General features: G+C 35.2%; 1 long non-coding RNA gene across 1 annotated transcript in view; it reads right to left on the bottom strand.

Moving 5' to 3' along the window:
• Window positions 1-25,322, bottom strand: part of LOC148820036 (uncharacterized) — a 114,725-nt gene that overhangs the window by 71,789 nt on the left and 17,614 nt on the right. Inside the window, exon 2 of the long non-coding RNA XR_016094191.1 lies at window positions 19,188-19,347. This is a non-coding gene — a long non-coding RNA (uncharacterized LOC148820036). The remainder of the gene's footprint in view (window positions 1-19,187; window positions 19,348-25,322) is intronic.

The raw sequence follows: 25,322 nt of genomic DNA, 5'->3' as shown, positions 1-25,322 counted from the left end.
ATATCTGTATGCTGCAGTCTGCCTATACTGTATATTGGTTGCTCTTACATCTAGCAGCCTCATAATGTACCCTTGATGAGCTGTAACTAAAAGTTGATTCACCAAAGAAAATGCAGATGTTCAATGTTATTTTTCAGCAGGGATGGATTTACTTGTTATATCATGTATAAAATCTGGAATTCTTGTAAAGAATAGCAGCCAAAAGAAGCTTATGTTTAGCATGTTTATTAAGATTTTATGATTCAGTTTTAAAAGGGGCATTCAAAACAGTCATGCATAGCAATCTTGCATTCCCAGGCGATAAAAAATGACAACAGCTGTGTGGTCAGTAGATTCTGTAGTGTTTTACCTAAGCACAATAAAAAATATAACTGAAACAAAAGATAAAAGATTTATTAAGTGGAAACAATTCACAAACAATTGTCAAGAAAATTGCATAATTTATTGTTTGCTTTTCTGAGCTGATAAAACAAGAAAAAGTTGGAGAAGAGTAAAAACAATCACTGGACAAAATGTATGAGTACATTTATAGTACAAGATGTTTCTTGTTTGTAAAACCCTCTGACTGGTTGGTACAACACATTATGGAAAATTGCATTGCATAGTATTTAATGAAAAATGGACAGAAATGTTTTATTCATAGGTATGACTAAAAGGTAAAGATAGTAGTATTTTCAAGAAGTAGAGAATAATTAATGCTTTCTTTTTTCATGCTTACATTGTTACAGGACAGCATATCTTAAGCAATAATAGTACAGGGTTCAGGGGGTTAATATAATTCCTAAGGTAGCAAAAAGGAGCGCTTTCTAGATCCGCGTGTTAGCAATATTCCAGCTCTAAAATGAATGTTATTAAAACAAGTAGCAGCATCTAAATTAAAATGACAGTATGATGGATGACTGGCGATGCAGAAGTTGAGGCGTTTGCAGCATTTTGGGTTAGATGGGGGAATTCTGCCTCGGAGGCAGTATGCTTGGTAGAGATGCATCAATTTGAAGCCTACGTATATTCTTAAATATGCCCAAGAGAGGAGTGGCTTATGGGCTGTAAGAATCTAGCAAATGAGCTCCATACAATATTTAAAGACATGAGACCGAGATGTGTGAATGCCTCTAAACAAACCCCATAGGAAGAGGAATGTTTTTTTAAGACCTGCTGCCGATTAAACATCTCAGGGAATAATCAACCATAGGAACTTTTTTGTTGTTTAGGGTTCAGCATTACAACCTGCAAATGCAGAGTAAGTTGTGCAAAACAACTGTGACAAAAATGTTACATTTGAATCATTTACAGTAGTTTTGATTCTTTATAATAATCCAGTCATTAATTATTTAGTAATAATTCAGTCATTTTCGTTTAAAATTATATTTCAACTGAAATATTTTTCCATACATGGAATTGTTACGGATATACATATTTTGGTTTGACTCTGTTATACCATTCACTATAAAATCAAAACATTAAAGCACTATAATGAAGCTTCTGTCTTAATAATACACATTGACAGCTCTTTGGAAAGGTGTGATAAGCTTTAGATAAAGAATATTTAAAATTTTCAGCAATTACAATAACAAAACTAAATTCTCCAAAATCTTGTTTCTTGCAAAAAGTTTTGTGGTCCTGCACTTACCTTTCATACATATACAGTATATCACATGTGATCCATCTGAAACTAAGTTACAATACAATAAAATACTGATCACAATATTTCACTTTTTAAGAGTTTGGCACATGAATTGGATATTTTTTTCACTTGCTTGCAGTGTTAAAGTGAGTAGCCTAGAAAAGGCTTGTCAAATTGAAATATTTAGGCAAAAAATTAGAACAAGAACACATTATATTTGTATAGTGCTTCCCATCCCAAAGATCCACTACTGAAGTGACACAGCTACCTGGGTAACATGAGGGGTCATTATGCACCAGCAAGCTCATTACACAGCAGATCAAGTGGAGAAGCAAGATGTTGCTTTATCACTTCATTTAAGGGGAAAGTGTAGACAGGACATTGGGATAGCACCCTTGCACTTCTAAATAGTGGGACAGGGGATTTTTAATGAACAAGTAGTGAACTATGTCTCATCTGAAAGAAGGCACCTCCTACAGCAATGTGCAAAGGGAAATACGCCACCTACTGGTCCACCAGTATGTCTGCCATCCCAGTGTCCACCAGGCCTTCTGAGACCTGGCCACAAGGTGGTAACACTGCTGTATACAGAGTACCTGAGAGCTGACTTAATGTGTCATCTAACATGTCATGTAAGGTTGACAAATGTATTACATTATTCATAACCTGGGATGCCTGTTCCTGTTGGAAGCCCTATTGCAAAAACCGAGAACAGGTCAACTGACTAAGACAAGAGAAGAATTAGTTTAATGAAAAGAGTTTCATTGATAGTCCATAAATGGAAAAGGAGACCAATAAATAATGCAGACAGAAGAAGACAGACAAACAGCTCCACTGGATAAAAACATCATACATGTACATTACATGCACTTGACCTGTAACATTTGTGGTTAAATTAAACCTTTTTCAGAGCCATAAAACACCAGATCAGAATAATGACATACACTGCTGCACACATTAGATACACACTCCAGTGTACATACTGTACAAAGGTCTCAAGCAGAAAAAAGCATCAGACGTAAAATATATTCTTAGAGCCAATGACAAATTGAAAAAAGGATCCATCATAAATCAAAAGCTGTGTTCTACTGCCTAAAAAAGAATTGCCTTGCATCTTTTGAGCAGACATGATTTAGGAGTCTGTATAGTTGTGCGCTACTGCTGAGCTATCTCATACTTTTATGCATTTTATCCCTAAGGTGCACGGAGAATGAAATTTGAAAACAAAGCTCTTCTGTGTCTGGATACATTTTGCATGAAGCAGTATTAACTCAACATACAATGGGATTAGTTAAAAAGACAGGGAAATATTGTTGTTTTTCTTACACATTAAGACCATATACAGTATACGTACAAAAACCATATTAAGTCCAGATGCATGAGAACAAAATACTAGAATAACTAAATGGGCAAACTGAAATCATTTACTTAAATATTAACCTCACTTTTGTTTTGTTTTTAAACAATGTATTCTCAACCTTATTTCATAGATTGCAACAAGAATGTAGAGACGTATGGTGAAAAAATTCTGAAAACTTAGAAAAGTGTGGCATTAGTACATACCTCAGAATAACATTATTGGGTGCCCTTTCATTTATGAGAAATAAGCACTTTAAATAGCTAGGAATCACTAGGTTCTGTGATGATGAATTTACAGATAATATACCAGACTCTAGTCATGAAATTAGTTCAAAACCTGAACAATTTTTCCCGCATGCAAGTGTGTACAAACTGTCATCTGACATAATGGTATCAGAGGCTCTTTTCATTAAATAAGTATAAAAGGTTGAATAAGATAGACATATAAAGTCACACTTTTCTAACAAGAATAACATGCATTGTCTAGCATTGTCCTTACATCTGTTGTAAATCTATTGACTTGAAATGTCACTTGGTTAGCTCAAGATGAACACAGCCAATGGGGTTCACCATAACCCAGATCATGTCAGAGGTAAGTGAAACTAACAATAACACTGCTGAAAAGACAGTGGGGGGATAATATTGGACACCTCCAATCGAAACCCAACACTCCAGCATTCCCACAATTGAAAGCAATGGTTTGCAGTTGCCAGGTATAAATCAGGTGGTTTATGGACCTGCAGTGTTTACACTGTAATTAAAAAATCATGAACCCAACCCTTTTGACAAGCTTGGCAAAACACAATGAGTTGCTACTGAAGAAAAATGTTAATAAGTAACCCCTCTAAATTCTGATTGCCAACCTTAAATGCTAAACCAGTTGACCTGACACTAACACTGTGCTTTAGGCTACAACATAGTGGCAATTCATGCAACCTTACCCGCCTTTTAACATAAAAAAAAATATCAAATAGTTCAGCATCTTGTTTTGTTACTACATCACCCGCTCATTATATTTATAATGTAATAATACCAAAAGCTAAAAATGTACTGGTCCTCTCTGATTCATGTTAGTAGGTAATGTGTTTTGTAAGCAGAGTTAAATATAATGATTGATGCCACTTTCACAAATCACAGCTTCAGTCATTACTTTCACAAAATAAATAAAAATAAATTGAAAATGCTCCGTTTAAGCTATAGTAGATATCAAATACTTCTCCATGAAGCTCTTCTTATTTGAAATAAGAAGTTAAGAGAACAACACAATGCAGCGTGAACAATAGACAGTTTCAAATCAATGCACATATGAAACCACATGACTGCTATAAATGTAATATATATATAAATTATGAACTAAACCTATAGTTCTTGAACACACTATTTTACCATTAATTCACTAAAAAAAAATCCTCTGGGGGTCATTAATAAACCTATTTCAGTGTTTCAGATTTTAAAAAGGAAAACACAGTAAGAATTTTAATGTTTGATGCCTAGTGTATTTAAATGCCTTGTCTTTTATATATTTTTTACTATCCCACTTGGAGTTTGTTTTTATTTTTGGATGTAGAGATTTATAAATTGAATTGCATTAGATTATGCTTTAATGACATAAAATAGGAGCACAAACCTGTCATAGCTATGAGTGTTTTTGTATAAAATAAAATCTAATAGAAATATTAGTTTATCAAGGCATTTAAATGACACTTTAGTTTTTACAATCACACAAAAGAACAGCATCCTGAAATAAAAGAAACAATGAACAGATTTTTTAAATGTAGTTCAAAGTGATATGCATTCGGAGTGAATTAAGAGAATAATGAATATTGTAACCCATCACACCTGAATTTACATGTAAAGAAGAAAATATTTTCTAGAACTGAGATTCAAAATATTGTTTTCTTCCTATTACCTTTTTATTCCTTTTATTACAAGCAGTAAAATGCAATGGTATTATGTCAGGCATTAGTTTAGCATAAGGCTGTTTTCTTGCTATGTGTCTTTATCATAGAAAGCAAGATTTTCATTTTATTGATGAAAAATATTGTGGATGTGTCAGAATACAAGTATAAATATATCTGTTGCAATGGAGGTCTGGTCTGAATGTGTTAAGAAAAGGAAACATTACTTCATTTTCACTTCTGTTACTTGCAAATCTCACATTCCGTTCTGAGTTCCCAGATTCAATCATGCAAATATGCAGATGAACTTTTAAATGTGTCAAAGGATAGATTCAACACAACATGCACAAAAAAGTAAGATAATGGACCCCAGACTTGTCTCCTTCCAATGAACAGTAGACATTTGTTATTAGGTTTTGGGGCTGTTCTAGAAGTTACAATGTCACATGAAAGAATGTCAGTATAAATATCAACATAGCCCATGTAATTTTCTATAATTTGTGGTGTTTAAAATCAATAGGTTCATAGTATAATAATGATAACTGGCATGGATAGAAAGAAGGAAATAAAAACACACACTTCAGATAAACCTACCAGAAAAAAAAGATCCATTAAATAGTGGGCCTAAAGGCAACATTTCAAGCTGGCCTCAAAAATACAACCATGAAGTCAAAATCTGTGGCCTAGCCTGAACCATCACCAAAACTGCGATGTGATCTATTCTGGTCAAGGCAATACTCTCGGATTTTAATGAATTTCTATTTGCCAGGTATGACTCCCATTGGAGTCTGGACGTATTTTCCCCCTGGGTTAGGACAGCTTATGACAAATAATGATGAGAAATCAATGGGCAAGAGGGAAATGTCGGGTGAGGAACTGAATGAATCTCTTTGATAAATTATTGACCACAGGCATGGCCTGATCTTTTCTCTGGTAGGAGCTCCTAGCCCATCTCACTAACAATCTGAAAGAAAATCAAATATTTTGTTTGGGCTTCACTAATATCAGCAACTTTTACTATCTTAATGGCATTTTTATTGATCCCCACTTTAATGGGAACAGTATATATTTGATGTTGCTCATTTAAAGTAGATGTGAGTAATAGACTTTCCCACAGAGGATCATAAACCAGGCTCTTGTCTAACAAGTAGAGAGAAGCAAATAGAAGGGCAGCTTTTAATCTACTGCCTGCTGCACTTATCAACAGTGAAGAAGAGTAGGAACCAGAAGAGGAAAAAAATAAAGGTCTCGTTTAGAAAAATAAATAATTAAATGGATGGGGAAATAAAAGCACCCCCCCGACCAACCACGCACGCCACCATCATCCCCAACAGCTCCTGGTCATCAGCGAGCAGCAACAAAGGGCCATTGGCGGAATGACCTTGGCTGTGACATCATGTGCCAGTAGAAAGAAATGAAGCCATTAGACTGAGGCAGCAGTAGGTTATAAATCAAGCCGTTTCCAATAAGCTGCCTTAATGGTCATCCATCATTGCCAGTCGCAGTGCACAGCGGACCATGGAGACATTGGAGCTGCAAAAGCAGAGACATAAACAATAATAATCCCGAGCCGATGTTTCAGTCCTTCAGGAAATTTTGGAACATGCTCCTGCTTTTGTTTGTCAAAGGTGATATTTAGATGGGAGGAAAGGATTAACCACTAAAGGAAAAAGAAGAAAAAGGCCGATGACTTTGGCCACAGACGTTCGAAGGGGGGCAGGTGCAGGGGACTAAAAGAGATTAAAGAAACAAAAAGAAATGTTCCTTAAGATCCCTTAATGTCATAACCGCATGGTGTCACACCATTACCTCTATACTAACATTGTTTGACTTACACTGAAGCAAACCCAGCATCGAAGGTTATTTCATCAAATCAAATTTAACAGTCGGAGAGGAATTTTTAAAAAATCCATTCCTACTTAGCAGTGATAGACAAAATCTGATTCCTATCATCTTCAGATAGGTTCAATACATGGAAGGGACATCTTATTAGTATTCTCAGTAGAGAATCCTATTCTAAACATCATTTAGTTACTAGTAAGAAAGTAAAAAAAAAATATTAATATTAAATCAAAATGCAAACTGATGCTTAGCTCAGGAGTAAAAGCTACTGTATCTGATGCACACAACATCTGAAAGGGCTCTCCAAACCTCTACCACAGTTAAAACCCCAAGCCTCAAAACCAAACAGTCCAATTTGGATTACTTCGTAATGTCACTACAAAGATGTCATCAGATACAGAAGTGAGGAGATTTACAGTTTTCTCTCAATATCACTCTGTTCAGCTGTTGACAGCATTAGTCTAATTTATAATGTTTGCAACATACAATTATGGTTTAAGATTTTTAATATTTTCATTATTCTCTCAATTTTGCCAAGGCTTGGTTCATAGGGATAGTACGCCAATAACATTTAGGTTGAAATGATTTTCCGCTTGCATCCTCCTTCAGTCTGTCTTTCAGCACAGCTAGGAAAAAAATAACATTGGTTTCATAATGCCATAATGTATATAATTCCTTACAAACCCAATGTTTAATTACAGAGTATGATATGTTCTATATAATATTGTTAGCATACTTATTTGGATTTCAAATAAAATCTGAATGTATATAGAGATTTTCATGTCTTTCATTAAATTAAATGCCTTTTATAAAGGTATTTTAACTAATGCCTTTAATAGAATTAACAACTACTGCCATATATATTAACCTATTAAATGCCTGTGTATGTTTTTCCTTTATGTTGTGTTCCCTTCCACATACTGCTCATTGAACGATTCATGAGCATCTCCTGTGCTATTCATAGTTGTTAATCCCTTTTCTGCTTTCCCTAATCCTCTGTTATTGAGCTGGATCCTCTCCAGCTATTTCACACCAATTCACCGTTGGTTACTTGTATTCTATTATTTACTGCAATCCTCAGACTTTTGCCTGCCCTTAGAGATTCTGTAATGTACACATGACAACATGATGTGAATACGAGTGAATGATATTAAACCAGGAACCAGTCATGGATTCTGACATTGCTCCACCTCGGCTTTCTACTACACTAAAAACTAGCAGAACATTAGAAAAGTATTCAACTGTGCAAACAGAATGGATCTAGACATCTACAATGGCAATATGCACAGTTTAATGGAATAAATTGTGATTTGTTTGCACTGGATCACTGAATTTTCTTTAAAGTGTGCAACAAACAGTAAGTTACCAATTAGACAAACGTTAAGATAAAAGGTATTAAATTATCAAACTAGAGACTCACTGGTATGCAGAACGAAACCAGTTCTGTCATGGGATTTGTCACATCAGCAATAGGTTAATTTGATGTTTTTGAGCTATGACATTTCCATTGCACATTCAAACTCCACTATTAATGCCACCATCGGCTACGAACATATTCAGTGTAATTCTTATCTCTAATACAGCTCCTCATAAACAAAGCTTTGCAGGATTCACTTCCTTATTTTCCACTTTTGAGAATCAGAGACATTTGCAGCGATTTCAAAGGAAATGGCTTTTACAACCAAATCCAGAATCAGCCACAGACAGACCGTAATTCAGTAAAACAACAGAATTTCTGGAGTCCTCACTTATCACCCCACCAAAATAAAAGGCCAGGAAAGAGTGCAGAGAAACTTTAATCCACATCAAAACCCATCCACTGCATCGATTTTTAAAACAGCACCACTAATTTTACTGTATATAAAAGGACAAGAACCGAAATGCTTGATCCACAGTGAGATTTGCCCCTCAAATTTATTTTCGATCTGAATAATTTTTAAAGGCACTTTTCCATGAAATAGACCAGATGTACTGTGCCTCTTAAAATACATTACACTCTGCACAGAAATCTGTGGCCTTAAATCATTTCCTTTCTATTCACAAAACGTTTATGTTCACATCTAAAGGAGTAGTTTACTGCAGTACCTGTAAAAATACAATCAACTATATATTGAAGGAGCCAAAAGATAATTAGCTGACTGCTTTTTCGCACATACAGTATATGAAGCACAGCAATAATCACACTCCTCAAAACGTCATTATCTGTGGAGTATGTCAATGTTATAGAACAAATTCTTCTCACAAACTGAGCACTTTCCTCTTGGCATGATAATCATTTTATTTTGAAAACATGATGGCATAATCCACAGACATTTTAGACACGTTTACTGAACTATGGTTACATTTCATTCTAACCAGCTGTAGAAAGAAAGACTTGCTTCCTCAGAGAGGAAGCCCACACTGCTTATACAATTTAAGCTTCATCTCACAAACCGTTTATTAGTTTTTGGTAAGATTACTGCATTTCAAAACAGAACAGCAGTCTGTCTCAATTTTTAAGATTTGTGAAGCAAACAACTTGTATAATACAGTTATGCACGTGATACAAATAGTATTCTGAAACCAAACTAATCAGATAAAGCCAGGAGAAAAATATATAAAACATAAACAATTATTAGGTCTAAAAGGATAAGTGATGTTGGCCCCATGATGCTCGGTCTAGCATCACACATACAGAAAGCGCTCTCAATGTAAAACTTCCAGAAAATAAAGTAACCTTCACTGGACCCTTCTTTGAGAAAGGGGAATTAATTTTTCCCCTTGCGTAAAAGCATTTACCACATTTAATTGCCCTCTATTCAAGAATCTGCCATACATGCATGTTTTGAAATAACTTCTATTTAGTTAAACACTAATTTACTAAACATCATCCGACTGATTATCTCTGCTCCTTGTAGGAAACAATATCACAGAAACAAAAAGGTTCTAAATTATCTGAATTAATTATTTTGAATCCTGAATTCTTAGACTTTTGTCATCTTTCCCACATGCTGCTAATTTGAGTCACAAAATTATCCATCAAAAGCTCAGTGAAGTTGATTACAGAGCATTTTAGGGATGTTACCGACAAGAAACCATAGACGTAACGTTCCTGATGTATGCAAATGTGTGCTGTCACATTGATAATATTAAGGACCAGCCAGAAGAAAAAAATCCTCATTGTACAAAAAGCTTGCTGTCAAAACATAAATGTGACTTTCCATTGCCTTTAATCACACTAAGTCCAAGACCATACTAATGTCGGTATTAATATTTTAATATAGAACATTACTTTGTGAAACACACATTTACTGTTCCAGTAACTATTTGAGGTTGGCCATTTTTAAGTTTTAAGGTTATCCCTGCTTCTATCTCCAATTTACAGTTCACTTTAGAATGACACATTAATATAAAACAGAGGAAATTACTCTTACATGAAATCTAATATATTTCCTTAAAACAGCATGGAACCTTTCCTACATACCAGAAATAAATCCACAGTGGTAAAGAACATCAGTTTTCCTTTTTCTTTTTTACTACCAAGCTTGTAAGGAATGTAATGATCATTATTTTTCAGCTCGTTTTGGTCTGAATGTTGTTTTTAGAAGTTATTTGCTAACTTAATGCTATCACGTTTTTGGGACAAATTCATGCTTTTCCTCACTATGCGGAATTGTTCGTGTTTTTTGCTGGTTTGTTTGTATTGGGAGCCCAATCTGTAAATATGGTAAGCAATCAATTTATAAAATCATCACAGTCTTAGAAGTAAAAATGCTATAGAAAACAAAGCAACATTTTGAAACAATGTATACAATGAGCTATATCCTTTGCCTGGATTATGGTCCTAGTCCACACAACATAATATACATTACCCTGCACTATCCAAAAACAGTGGGAAAAACAAAAATGTGTAACTGTAAAGGGCTTTGTTTGAGTTAAAGACATGTTGCTCATTTTCATCAATCTAATGTGTTAGGTTACGTAATTACTTTTCATACAATGAACTGCAGCTGTGATGATTTGAATTTAATTACATTAGCTAACACATTTCTTAAATTTAAATAATTTTCCCAAATAACATGTCTTATCTCTTGAGATGCAGATGGCAATGATTCAATTACAGAAAAAAAAACAATTAAATAATGTGGTCTCCATTCTTCCATTGTCCCTTGCCTCGTTATTTTATGGAAGGTGACCTGATAAAAAAAATGAGTCCACAGTACTATCATAGGTCTCTCCCCTATTTTTTGTCACATCAAACTTTTATTAATTTCCAATAGAATGCTAACAAGTGCTAAAAGAGGAGAAAAAAACATTTTTATTACTTCAATTCTGAGTCCTGCTTCATAAACCAACAGATTGCCATTTTCAAACCCACTATCTATGCAAAAAACGGCTTGCAAAACGCTTTTATTTTGACCAAGTTCACATAAAGCTGTTTGCAGAGTTTAAAATTAGTCTATCTTACCTCAGCCTGAACAAACTGGTCCCTGTGGAAAGAAATGGCAGCCATAAATCAATAACCCAGATGTAATCTGAGGTGTCTAGAATGCATGAGAGAGATTTTGGAGCATAATGGCGCTGGTTGTCTATTGTCATTCAGACATGAGCTGCATCAGAAAAGGGGGTTTGTGTGAAACTGATAAGAGCTGGTCCAAAGTGAGCCATAAATCAAACAGCGAGGCAGTATTTTGCTGATTTCACACAAGGCCTCAGTGAAAAAAAGTGATAGATCTGCAATTTACTCCTTATCACATCTGCTAGAAGTTTCTTAATACAAAAGCCTGACCTTCAGTGAATAAACACCTTCGTTTCCAGCAAGTTGCTGCCTGAAAAACATGTCAATTTGGGGCAGTGCAGCGTCTCAGATCTATGGTGTTACAGGGTGGTGAGCCTGTATGTGGGGGAAAAAAAATAATTTCATGGGTATATACAGTACTGTACCTGTTATGAGGTTTATTGGATCTAAGGAGGGCAGATTTCTTTTCTTCATTTGGAAATTTACTGTAATTGTTAGTCAGACTTTGTTAGTCTTGACTATAAATTTGATGAACCTATTTACTAATGAAAAGCAGTGTTCACTGTTTACTACATGCCCACATACTAGATCCAGCAACCCTGCCAAAGTCGTAGGAGACTCATCAGTTGTATGAATTTTCTATCCTTTTTTAATTAATGTGTAAAACTGCAATAGTCCTCTAGGCCAGGGCATTTAGTGATTGATTTCAATGCCTGTCATCCTTTTATTCACATATGTACATAATTTTGGATGGCACATTTGCCATACAGTTCCCTGGGGGATTAGCCCAGGGCTCAGAAATCATGGTAACAACTGAGGAAAGGCCTCATCTTATGAGGCTGAATGTCTCTAAATCCCTTCAGTGAGCAGCATTCAATGAGGTTCTCTTCGGCTCGGTAAACTTCACAATTCAGCATTTGTATCTGTACCAAGATTTGACAGGGAAAACTCTCCATAATTTCAGAATGGTTTCCCTGTGTGGTACAGCTTTGCATTGCCACATCAGAATGTGCTATGAATTAGATTGCACATACCGCTAAGCATTACACTAGTCCTATAGGAAATAATGACTTAAAGACAATTCCACCCTCTTCCAAAATAAAGCAGGAACTTAACATGTAATCATGTTCTCCTGTTCACATTACATCTTCAGCACTCAGATGAGAGAGATTGACAATTGCCAGAGATTAATATCACTGATGAACCAGATATTTTTTTAAAACAAATATTCTAATAACACGTACAGTAGTCAGGTATTTTGTGGAATTGTACTCAGTTTCAGATAAAAGATATACTGTATACAGCATGTAGTTTAGTCTGTTACAGCAATTATACTTTTGTTGTATGTTTGTAGTCCCAAAAATCAGAATTAAGTGGAGCTTCCAATGTCAGTGTTAAAGTCACAGTAATGTTAAAGACACCTGTTCTAAGGCAAAAACAGAACATCTACATTTTTAACGTGAATATACTTTTAAGAGAGAGATGCGTGTTAAGCATTAAAATTAGATTAGAAGTTAGGAGGAAACAAAATTGTGGTTTTGTATTTAAAAAAGGGAAAAAGAAAAGAAAAGCAATACAGGAGTACCATCTCTGGATAAGGTCAATTCACAGAGAAGCCAAACCAAACCACAATGACGCATGGATATATGCAATGCTTGAATCAATTTAAACATCATTGAGGATGTTTGGAGAGATCTTTTTAAAGCATTGGCACCTTCAACTGCATCACAAGATATGGAGTTTTTCTGCCAGCTGTTTCCCACACAACATACTGTATATTAGAACCTTCTGCTATATTGATCATCATACATATTACTTACAATAAGGATGAAATCCAGGCATCTGACACCCATTAGAATCTACCCGTCAGTGGCAACAAATGGTTTCTCATATCTCTGCTATAAAAGTTTGGAGAGCACATTTTATATTGTTTCACAACTAAGTTGTTGCAATGTATTAGAAGCAAAAACAGTTTTCACATAATTTATTAGCCAGTAACAAAATTTAAACACATGCACTCTACACGCATTACAGTAAGCAAAGTGGAAATCTACTGGGTCACGAGAAATGTGATATTTATAATGCAGTGTGCCATCAGTGACTTTGCTTTGGAGAACCAACACATGTTTTAATTGCAGAATTCCTTTAATGCCATGCCAAGTGTTTCATAAGTGAAATCCTGTACATCTTCCTTTGTAAAAAAAAAATCAATGCCAAGCCATAATGTTGATTACATCACTGACTCACTGTTTGCAAAGGAATATTTTTTTTGCAAAGCTTTCACCCAGACATCCTTAGGTTACAGGTCTTTTCTACTAATCCTGATAGAAAATAACGAAGGAAACTTTAGACAAATCTTTGACAAATAATGATATAAAATACACATTTTACATCAAAGAGGCTTAGCTTAACTTTTTATTGAAGTCTTTTCCATTTTAAAGCCCTAGGCTCAACATAGTAGAATTTCTAAAAGACATTTGAAGAAGTATTTAATCAAATGTGATTAGTCTTTACTCATCTGTTAGTTTCAGGAACCAAAAAGTTGTCAGTTTGCCACAAGAATTGTGATCTTTGAAATCCAAAACATTCCAGAGTAAAAACACCGAAAAAAAAAGAACGAAAAGAAACTAAAAACTACTTCTGAGATCCAACTGTGTTTTGCGCACTTCTTCTTTTCCCCCCGCAGAATTCTTTCCCTCGTTCCTCTCTGGAAATATAAAATTATCTGAAATATGAGGACGATTACAACATGCCTGGTGTGAAGTCCAGAGAAAGAAGAAAACAAACCTATTTCAGTTAGTAGGATAAATCTGGTTAACTTTACAAAAAGTTCTGAACTACTGCCAAGGTGTCTTCATCCTCGTATAATTTGTCCGCTCCCATTTTCGTTTTGCTCCTTGAACATATTGAACGATCAAGGAGACGATTTCTTCTCAAAGCAACCCGTCTTTTGATCTAGGAGAAAAGGTCGGCTAAGTATCTCACCTCGAGAGTAACATTAGAAATACCTAATTGTATTGAGGTATGCTGTGCCAGTTGTTTGAAGTTTTCTTTGCATGTTTTTTTTCTTACACTTAGTCTCTGGGAAAGAATGCAAAGAAGTGCTTTCCTTCAATCCCAGACTGCATTTTTCATGTAAAACATTTTACAGCTTGTCTCATTACAGCGTTTATAAAAACACTGTCTGAAAGCAGTGGTGCATAAATGAATTATTTAAGCTTTGCAGCGAATAACCATGATCCTGTGTGCAGCTTCTTAATGTGTGCTAAGTGAGTCCTGGGAAGCAAATCATGACAGTTGAGGGGCTGTAATGTAAACCAAGTTTTATAAGCCAAGAAAAGGCCATGCAATGTAACATTTATTCAATAAAAGAGATAGTATTTAAAGCTGTATTTCAGGGAAATGAACTGGAGTCATGGCCTGTAAACCATATTGTTTCAAAGCTAACATAAGGACTTCCAATAGTTTTAACATAAGTGCACCACATATTTCCTTTTTGAAATTGTAGATCTAGGTCTCCACTATTAAATAAAGATATCACTGATTCTGCTTTTTTCTTGGCTACTTGTATTCAGCACAAACTGTGTAAGAACCTGGGTTATTTAAAAATGCAACAGCAAGGCATATGATTTTTGTCTTAAAATAACACACAGGGCTAAATGTAAAGACTTAATATTAATATTTTTGCAGATAACCTATAACACAGCTTTGCTATAGGTGACAGTCCTATCCTTTATAGAAATCTATAGATTTGTGCCCTTTATAGTTTTAAAAAACTAACTGAAAGATGAAGTGATTGCTCTTTACAGAAAAAAAATGATTTCAGCAGATTTAGAAAGAAAAGATTCAGGCCACTGATTTTACTCCTAAATCTAAACCTCCTAAGTTTGTCATATTCATCCTGACAAATGAGAACTAAATTTATTTGCAATCAAGTGACAGGGTTTGCAAACGTGCACCAGAAAAAAAAAAAACAATTTGTATTTTAGCCTTGGAACATCCGCTTTACAGTAATATCTCTCAACAGGCTAATTTTGCTTCCATTTAATTTCTTTCATCAGCAGGTGATCACTGAAGAATATAATTTGTATTCAGCGTTCCAAGGGCTCCAGTGTGTTCCTCACATTCTATTAATAACTACAGTCACAATAGCAAATTAGAGGTACTTCTCTGTTTTGAAAGCTTCCTGTTACATGCCTGTCCTTTGATGCAGATGGTTTCACAGCTTGTCTGGATCAGGGATCATAGTATATGAACTCTGGAGCTCTGCCGCCACAAGTCCAGGTAGAATCAGCTGCGTTATAGAACTTAAACCACTTCACCGAAAATCATTACATTCAATGAAATATGTGGTAGCTGTGCATTTTCTATTAACCTATTAATTAAGATTAAGAGTATTAAGATATGGGATGTAGCCACAGGAAACAGAATCCCACAATCAGAGAGCATAGGGACTTAAAGGTAAACTTTCTTTATTTGAGGGGTGAACGGTGTGATTGTACCACAGGCAAGGGAAAGAGTAGGGTTGGTTGGAGAATACCATGGGAAAACAAAAGTGCTGTGAGAACTAATAAAATGCAGACTGTATTTGAAAGCACCAAACTGATTTGCAAAAAAACAATTTTTTAAGCAGATGTACCTATTATTTAATGAAGGATGTACCTACAATGGGACTATACATTTTATTAGCCGTATGCCTTAAACACTAACTGCAGAAACATACAAAGTATCAGAAACAGAGCTGAGTGTCTTCTTTGATTTACAGCCTTCAGTTTCCCCAAAACAGTTGGTAGCTGTTTTACAATCTAGACTAAAAACATTCTTCCTGCTCTGCAACTACTGCAACAGATCTATGAATATTCTGCAACGTTTTTCATTAAACGACCTTCTGGGAAACAGGGTTAATTGTATTTTGAAAAGTCTTCAAGGCCCTTACATAATACTTTTTAAACATTACCTTGGACATTGTAGCTGGTTAAAGGATCGTTTTATGTGTTGCACGGAATTTATATCGGAACACAAGAAGAGTAAGTCATGCTTAATGGCATATCACTACTGTAAGTAAAACTTTAGATAGGTCCTTCTGTTGGCTTCAAATCCATAGCTAACGTCATGCGGACAGTCAGCCACTTTAGCTCTTATTACTGTTAATTGCCAATGATAAACAAACATTTATGTCTTAAAATAAGCAGTAATGTCAGCCACTTAAGTGTTACTTTAGAGACTTGTGGTCCAAATCCAGCACAAAGTGTGCATTAGACTGGCAACATGTCAAAAAGGATAGGAAAATCTGCACTGGCAAATAGCCCAATTAGCTTATCTGAAGAGATTTGACTTCAAAGTACATCTTCTAAGTAAGTCTAAGAAAACCACATTTTGACATCAGCAGTATCCCACAGTCAGAATAAAGAGGAGGCTGTTTATGTTAAAAACAAATAAAAAACAACTCTGAAACAGCTTAAGAACCAGAACAAATTCATTTGATAAAAGAGGTTCTTCTGTAATTCTGTTCAACCCCTGATGCATCACAATGGTCTAAAGTGTTCTGTCCCTGTTTAATGTGAATCATGGCTTTTCTTTCAGATACTGTACATCAGTGTGGAGGAGTGCATGCCATTTTGTTATTTTGATTTTTTTTTCTTTCAATGCCTTTGCTGAGTGTGGAACAGAGTGTGAGTGTTGGGGAGGAAATGGTGTGGCATCATTTGTAAGCAGACAGCAGATGTATTCTACATAGAATTATGTGTGTAAATATTTACTCATATTAATATGCAGTAAAGACAAAACTGTAGTGTTGCCTTCCACAGGAGTGAAAATAACTCCAATTCTGATCCAAATAGTTTTTACTTTTGTCCATTAATCTCAATGATGTTGAGGAATATTGCACAAGAAGATTTTTAGATGAGGACAAAAATAGACAAAAAACACAACTGGGAACTATATAAAAATAAATCTTTGCATAAGATCTCTGTGAGAAATAAATGGAATTCCACTCAACTTGATAAGATGTGATCATCCAGAATGATTATCCTGATTTGTTTAAGAACACGATACCAACAACAACAGCAAAAAAATTAACCCTGTTCATAGCCTGTGATGTATGGTGTTTATTTAGATTTGTGTGGCAGTATCTTGCAAATTCTGCCAAGGTCTGTATTTTCAAAATCCAAAAGTGATTCAGATTATTTAAACAAGCACCAATACCATCCTCTGAAACATCAGGAATAAACCAACTTCTGAATTAAGAAAAGTACTTGAAAAACCTTTAAAGACAAACGACAGCCATAGGCTGCCATTCCCAAGTACATCTTCAGGTACGGCCCTTTCTTTCTTGTTCCTGTTTAAATGGGTCAGGTCTCACTAACTAATGAAATTGTAATATTCTGACAATATTAGGCTTTTACTTGAGTCACTCTCGGACTTCTTCAGTTATGAATCCCTGTTAGTAATGAAATGAAAAGATCATGGGTTCTGGTTCAGTCGCTTGCTGATGTTTCTAGGAAAAACAAAGATCCGGTCACTAGTAATCTTGGATTCAATTTGCACCTTGTCAAACAGCTTCCTCTCTGTGAGATCTTTACTATTCAGACAAAGCATTTTATTAGATGGTTTTTCACAGGAGCATACTTTTGCATAATAGAGCATCTCAAGAGCTGTGAGTTAAATGCGCTGGTCAGATGTAGGTTTGTAGTGCTTTGCTAACAAAAAACATCAAATTAGTTTTAGACTTTGATTTTTACAAATGGCAGTTTACTGCACAGACAAGCCTCGTATTTCACAAAATCTCTTATAATGTTGTGCTTAAAGTGATGGCTTATTTAATTATTTCTGTTTAATGGCCATGCAGTACAAAGATCAAATTATTTAGAGCTGCAAAAAACCAACAACAGACTTAATAACAAGACAGAAGTAATAACATCACCCTTTGACCTCACCAAATTGAATAAGTCATGCTCATTATTACAACACAGTGAAACAGTGTGCTTTTAGGTGAATCACTGAAAAAAGTAAATCTGTAAAGCAATGCTGTGATGCAAGTCTTCTTCAAGTAGAACTGTGAATTGTGAACTTTAAAAAACAAGGAGGTAAATATTAAATTTGTGCACAGTATATATTATACACATGAGCAAATGATTAAGGAGAAGGTGTCTTTTCTTATGAGTTGTAAATGGGGGTCATATAATATACATGTTAGGACGGAGATAAATGTTTGTCCACCTGGTATACAAATACACCGAAGACCAGACACTTCAGAGAGACTTTCATGAAAAGCTCCTCTGAGAGATTATTCAGATTGTCCAGTAGACAGCATGTGGTATTACTATTACCTGACATCAAAGCAAGCAGTGTTTCAGGATATGATTTCTTTCCACTAACCTTTTAAGCCGATAAATATATTAAGTGAATGAATACCAGCACTAGAATTATTTGCAACTTCGTCCACCTTGTTGTGTAGATCCATATCATGTTTCTTTTCGGATAAAGCCAGAATAAATCATTGTTCTGGATATTACACAGGAAATGTTTGCATTGTTGTGAATATACAGAAGTCTGCTCACTCACATGGATCTCAAAGTATACAAACCAGTTTCTTTTTTTTTTTTCCTGAAGCCATTTTTTAATACAGTAAAAGTTGTTGTCGTGAAACTTTGCACCAAGACTGGAAACAAACGTGATGATGGGGAAAAATGTTCCCTTTCCCCTACAGCGATGGCCTGATAATGTTCAGAAAACAAATAAAGTAAGTCATATCACATGAGTCGAAACAATTGATATTGCTTCCTTTCAAAAGGCCAAACCTCATGCACTGATGTAATTCTTTTCAATACTGTCATGCTGTCAGCTTATAACACTGAATCTCAGAGCCTGTTACCATATGTGCAACCCAGAGCTACAGACTGCACAATCCTTTCCCTACCCTCTCAGTCTGGAAAGCCTACTGATGTTAAAAAAACCAATGACTCACGTCAAGATGCCTTTCTGCAGTACGCACAGCCCTTCCATCCCTCCCTCCAGAGTGCTCCTCATTGCCAGAGTCTGTGGTAAATGGCAGCGTGCTGGGTGCCTGTGGTTTGACAGTCCGTCCGCTGTGTTTTGGAAACTGCAAAACTCTCAGAAACTCTCTCCTGAGAAACAAATAAAAAAAAACACTGCATTAAAGATTATATATTTTTTTAGGATTAAAAGGGTGGGTAATGGTTTGGATCTTTGTCACATCAGAGTCGCCATCTGGTGAATGCATGCACTGAGCTGAAACAGAATGAAACTAAATAAATAGCAAAGAAGAAACAAAGATGCACACAACTCACCATTGGCAAAGGTGTGCATAAGAAAAAAAGGCAGACCAGGAAAATTCATTGAACTTCAACCCACATAACCCTTTCGATTTAGCCAAACAGATAAGAAAATATAAAAAAAAAACTATTTGGAATAAGCCACAATGTTTTATGAAATTCTTTGCACACTGATTATTTACTTTTTCAATTTTCTTTATTGAAATTAAGCTTCCATGGCTTAGTTATAGAGTTTTTCAAAGCAGGAATACCAAAACCTGACTTAGCCCAATTTGTTATTCTGAGTTACAGTACTGTGCAGGACTCTGAATCTATGCTGTGCAAGGTATATATACAGTAGAAAGAAAATTACAGCTTATGATCATGGATCCAATAAAATCATTAACATGGCCTACAAAAAGACCTACAAAACTGGAAGTTTCACAATTAGTACAAAAAAGCAGTAAATCCATGCCAGTCTTATTATTTTCAATTAAAACTACTGTACAATCTATGATACAGTACAATGTGTGAAAAAAGAACATACTGATACACACAAAGGCGTTTTCTGGTAGTTAACATTATTCAGAAATGCCATTTTGTTTTCGTAATGCACAGTTCTGTGGTTTTACTACATACCAAGCTTTCAACACTTAAAGTAACTACATGTGCATTTGGGTGATTAAAAACAAAACATGCATGGAGACTAACAGCAAATGAAGAATATCAAAATCAAATAACATTTTTTCTAAAAAGCACAGAAATTCAGCTTGAAAAGTACGAACACACCAGGGAATGAGAAACAAATGGGCATTTGGTATGGTTTTAGAGACCAATACATACAAGAACAAGAAAGTACCTAATTTAAAAGATGTAAAACGACTTAGAAATGCATGCTTCATGTGATGGAGAGCATCACTAACGCTTCAAACATGAAAATGTGCAGTTGGGACTTAACTGCTTTAATATTTTAACTTAAAGTTTAATGTTATTTTTGTCTTCTAATATCTACAATTCAGCAAAGTCTTCTCAATATATTTAGTGCTCTTATAAATCAAAAAGCTCTAGATTTTTTTTCACAGTCCAGAAAAAGCTCAGTATTTTTTCACCCCTTGTACAAAGTCTGAGTCTGAAATGATTCAATTTTCTGAAATACTGTACGAGACTGAAGCAACATTTCTTTGCTTATTGCGTAATTCCCATTAAAGCCTATTTTTTTGGTCATTAATGGCAATTGACATTAGACTCACAGATTAAGTAAATCCTTTTCACTAAATATTTTAGAAACCAATATGACTATTCTTCTGCAACAGGGCTATTTTCACACAGCACTTCCTGTTTGAAGGACGTTTTGAATTAAAAATGCCATATTAAAATAAGTACTTATTATTTTTTACCCTTAAGTTTTAATACTCTTTATATTTCTTAAAATAAGGTATAAGCTTAATCAATCAGTAATCACCAAATGTGACTATCTTTTCGATAGGTAAATTGACTCACCCATTAACCAAGCAGAATGGTTGGATATACAGTATACAGTATACACAAATTTATTCACAGCCTTAACTAAAAGCTGATTTAGTGTGGAAATCCAGATGTACATTCAGAATTTTCCGAAACAAGTAAACTAAAATTGTATTATTTTCAATATTGTATGCTTACAATGCTTTGAAAAAGTATTCACCCCCTTCCAATGATGTAACGTTTTGTTGAATTACATGATGTACAGTATATACAGTTATGTGAATATTTTAAATTCAAGATGTGAATAAAAAAATACTTTAAAAAAGCTTATAATAATTTGGAATTCAACTAAATGGGACAACAATGGAAGGGGTTGAATGCAATATACTAGATATTAAATATCTGTGTAGTATAGATACCGGAAAGACAGTTTAAAAACTAAATTTATTTCTTCTAACCCCATCAAGTCATCCCATTTCACTTAATAGTCAATTAGCAGCTATTTGGCAAATCAGCTGATGTAATTCACATTTCTATAGAACTCTGCTATAGGCACCAGATCAACTTTGAATGATAGTATTTGAGACATATGATGATGATGGGAGAGTTTGAAGATTCACAATTGTTGCCCTTGAATGTGAGTTAGCTTCCCAAACTAGCTTTCTGACTGACCTGACCTTTCTGACACCATCTTGAAGGCCATCACTGCTGAAACCTGGGATGTCTTGAGGATTTGTTAAAGGTGTCACTCCAGAAGTTGTTAATGTTGATAATATTTTACAATTGATTCTTTGACTTATCCAGTGACGACATGGTACTGAATGTTCTGTCTTAAGCTTCCTTTAATACCCAGTGGAATGGGTCCACTAATTACTAAATTGACTTCCAAATGTTTTTATGGAATTCTTAGGCTTTTTAATACCACTTGATGACTAAAATCACCAGGTAATGAAATGTACAGCATTTATGTTCCACATATTTAAGGTAAATTAATCAATTTGAACATTGTGTAATTAAAATTATATACAATTATTTTTTCTCTCCTGCTATTAATACTGTATATCCAGAACTCCATTTCAAACATTTTCCATTATGTGTTCCATCCAAAATGCTGAAGTGCAAATGCATTTTCTTTCTGAATCATCTTTTTGTACAGTTCATCAAGCATATAAATACATTTAGAAGCTACAGTATCTACCTGTAAATAGCTACTGCAATTAATTCTTGTTAAAAAACTGACCCTGTCTAGAAAATGCACGTGCTAAATTTGACACACTAGTCAGCAAGGGAGTTATCAGAAACCTGAAACAAAACTTTCGATTAATTTTGTGGGAGCTATTTTCATAGTCTTTGACATTTATCCCTGTGCTGTCAGGGGGAGAGAGATTCCTGCTCTGGGTGTTAGAGGGAATTATTTATTTCTTCTGTTGCACGGACCATTTCACCAAGGAACCTCCAAAAAATTGAATTTCCTATGACAGATTAGTGAAAGAAAGTTGCACTGAAAAAGAGCAACTCTTATGAATTTCATTGCTTGTGGCACAAGGAAAATTTCAGGGCACAAGCTGATTTTGACTAATGGGCTTTAAACAGAAGACCTTCAAGTGAAGAAGGGTGACCTTTAAGGTAGAGTTTTAAAACTGGCCTTTCCCCTAATTTTCTCTCATCATTGCTGCCATAATAATCCCCACGAAACCAACTACAACACAACTAACATTTTTTTTCATCAGGGTCATGCTAAAAGGCTTTTCAGAAAAAATAATCCATTTTCACATTTAGAGTCACTATATAACTTTAGTTCAGGAACATTACAATTACTGTGTGCAGTATATGAGCCACACATCCAATTACCGCACCGAAGAGTATGATACTGTACGTGAGTCATAGCAGGAGATGTGTGCGTCCAGGTTCTGCCTAATCACAGCTACCGCACACATTGGGAATTGATGATATAAAAACTTGCCATGACCTGAATTGTCCGAACTGTACATCTCATCACACACCCAGTTGAATCTCCCTATTTCACTTGAAAGCTTCATGTATTAAGCTTTAAACCCCAATAAACCTCACACTGGTTGTGATTCCAAGTTATAGAAGGATTGTTTAGATCACTTAATTAGTCACCTGCAGCCCTATAAGTAGGCCCCTGAACACTGAATGAAGTCAATGTGAATATTTAAAAAATGAGCGGCTTTTTTTTTGTTCCGTAAGAAGTCCTTTAGGTGAAGTCATGTAGTTTAACCTTGCAGCATAAGAGTTGCCTACAAGTAAAGACTCTTATTCTAATGGGCCTACAGGTCTTAGTGAATGTCTCGGTTGGTCTTGTAATTAAGAAAATTGCTCTTAGTGTGCCTGTTTAGTAATGCTGTTATCATCTTTTTTCATTTCTTAACAAGAGTAAACTACTTGAAGATGTTCCCATTTACTCCTTTCACCACCACTAACCCCTGAACCCATTCAGCCAATCCACTCTAGTATTTAATGGCCTAAATGAGTTACACTATCGTCTGCTTCACCCCAAAGTCTTTTACATATTTTTGTCGACCTCTGACCGACAGACTATTATTTTGACAGCTATCGTTAATGCTGAGTCTCGGGCAACTGTGTGCTGACTATGACGGATGGAGAAATGGTCTAGGAGTTGAAAATAACGCACACCCACTTTCATCTTTCGCCTTGATTAAATTGAAACCATACGAAGTGACCGTGCTTGGTGAGTTCTAGCGAAGTGTCTTTGTGAACTAGCAACGATTTCACGTTGAGATCATGCTATCTGCAAAGAGACGAGGGAAGCACAACCTCAAAAGAAACAGATCCCTTAAATCCTATAGTTGGTACCACACAGATTTAATACACAGCTAGCTTGACTCTTTTCATCTAAATAAAAATAAATTCACAGGAAAAGGTTAAATCACTGGTTCAGCCTTTACAGTATGTATTCCAACACTGTTTCATGGACAGCATGCTAGTATATTTAAAAAGAAATGCACTGATTAAATATTTATGTATTAAATATTTAATTTTCACTTGCATTTTCATCATTATTAATCATTCTTAATATAGTCATTATAACTTAAAATTAATTCAGCCATCAACCAGAACAACAAAGGACAACCAAAACAATTGTAGCTTCACAGAAATTATATTCAAACTTCAAAATGATTAATAAATTGTATCTACACTAACAGCAAATCAACTACAAAATACTGGAATAACCAACCCAAGTGTGAATACATACACTTACAGTACATTATAAGTTTTTCTATTTGCATCACACATCCTCCAGCCAAATACTCATACAGTAACACATTAGAAAGAAATGAACTAGACAGCCAAGCCTTCTTGTCTTACAAGAAACAAGTCAGAATCCATGTCAGTCAAGACCATAAGTAAAATTTTGATTTAGTGCTTTTTTAAGAAAGTCTTCAGATTGATAATAGCATATACCCACAAAACTGCATGACAGTCATTACGTAAACCCTTAATTAAAATAAATAACAATTGATTGCTGCTGTTCTCTGGATTCTTTTCCTTTATCTGTCTTCCCCATATAGGAGGGTGAGCACACTCCTTGATTACTGCTCAGGCTGAGATTAAAACTCATTCCAGGGTCACCTACATGGAGCGAAGAAATTTGTGGGGCTTCAAGTGAAATAATGGCTGGTGGTGTCAGTCAGCACACATCCTTTCAAATCTGCCAGTACATTTAGTACTGATAGGTACTGCATTTCCTAGCCTCAACTCAAAGATGGATCAAAGGTCAGGGAGAGTGGAGTTCTGGAATGTATAGGCTGATGCAACATGTGCTTTTTCTAGATTTGTGGTTGACAAGTATTGGCTGGAGAGCAAAAAATGAGTCTTGAACTGTCATTGCCCTCCTATACATCTGACCTTGTGAACACTCTAGTACCAGGTTTCTAGTCCACACACTCAGCAAAATAAGAAATGGATTAGTAAGCATAGGAATATTAGAAAAACAAAAACAGAAAAAATTGAGGACCCATTGCTGCATTTTCTAAGGGCAAAGATAGTTGCTTTGGTTGAAAAGCTATACATCTTACACATCAGTTCCATCTTTGTTACAAAAAACAACAAAAACAATTTCACATGTCCACTAGTGTGCAAGAAACCCACGGTCGAGGGATTGCTGGTTTCTGTAATGCATTGCTGCCACAGCTTACATGTAGCTCCAAATGTTTACACTGCACATCATCTGTGTGTCAAAAACCAGGCTACTATCTACATTTACATTGAACACCTGTCTTACAGAGGAGCACAAATTCAAAGTAAACTTTCAGCACAATCAAAAGTTCCTTGATATTGTGATCCAGATTTATTTAACTGAATCGCATAAAAGTTAGTTC

The sequence above is a fragment of the Atractosteus spatula genome, chromosome 15, assembly GCF_055471065.1.
Source record: "Atractosteus spatula isolate fAtrSpa1 chromosome 15, fAtrSpa1.hap1, whole genome shotgun sequence".
NCBI classification, from domain to species: Eukaryota; Metazoa; Chordata; class Actinopteri; order Semionotiformes; family Lepisosteidae; genus Atractosteus; species Atractosteus spatula.
This window is presented reverse-complemented; position numbering and strand designations above follow the sequence as displayed.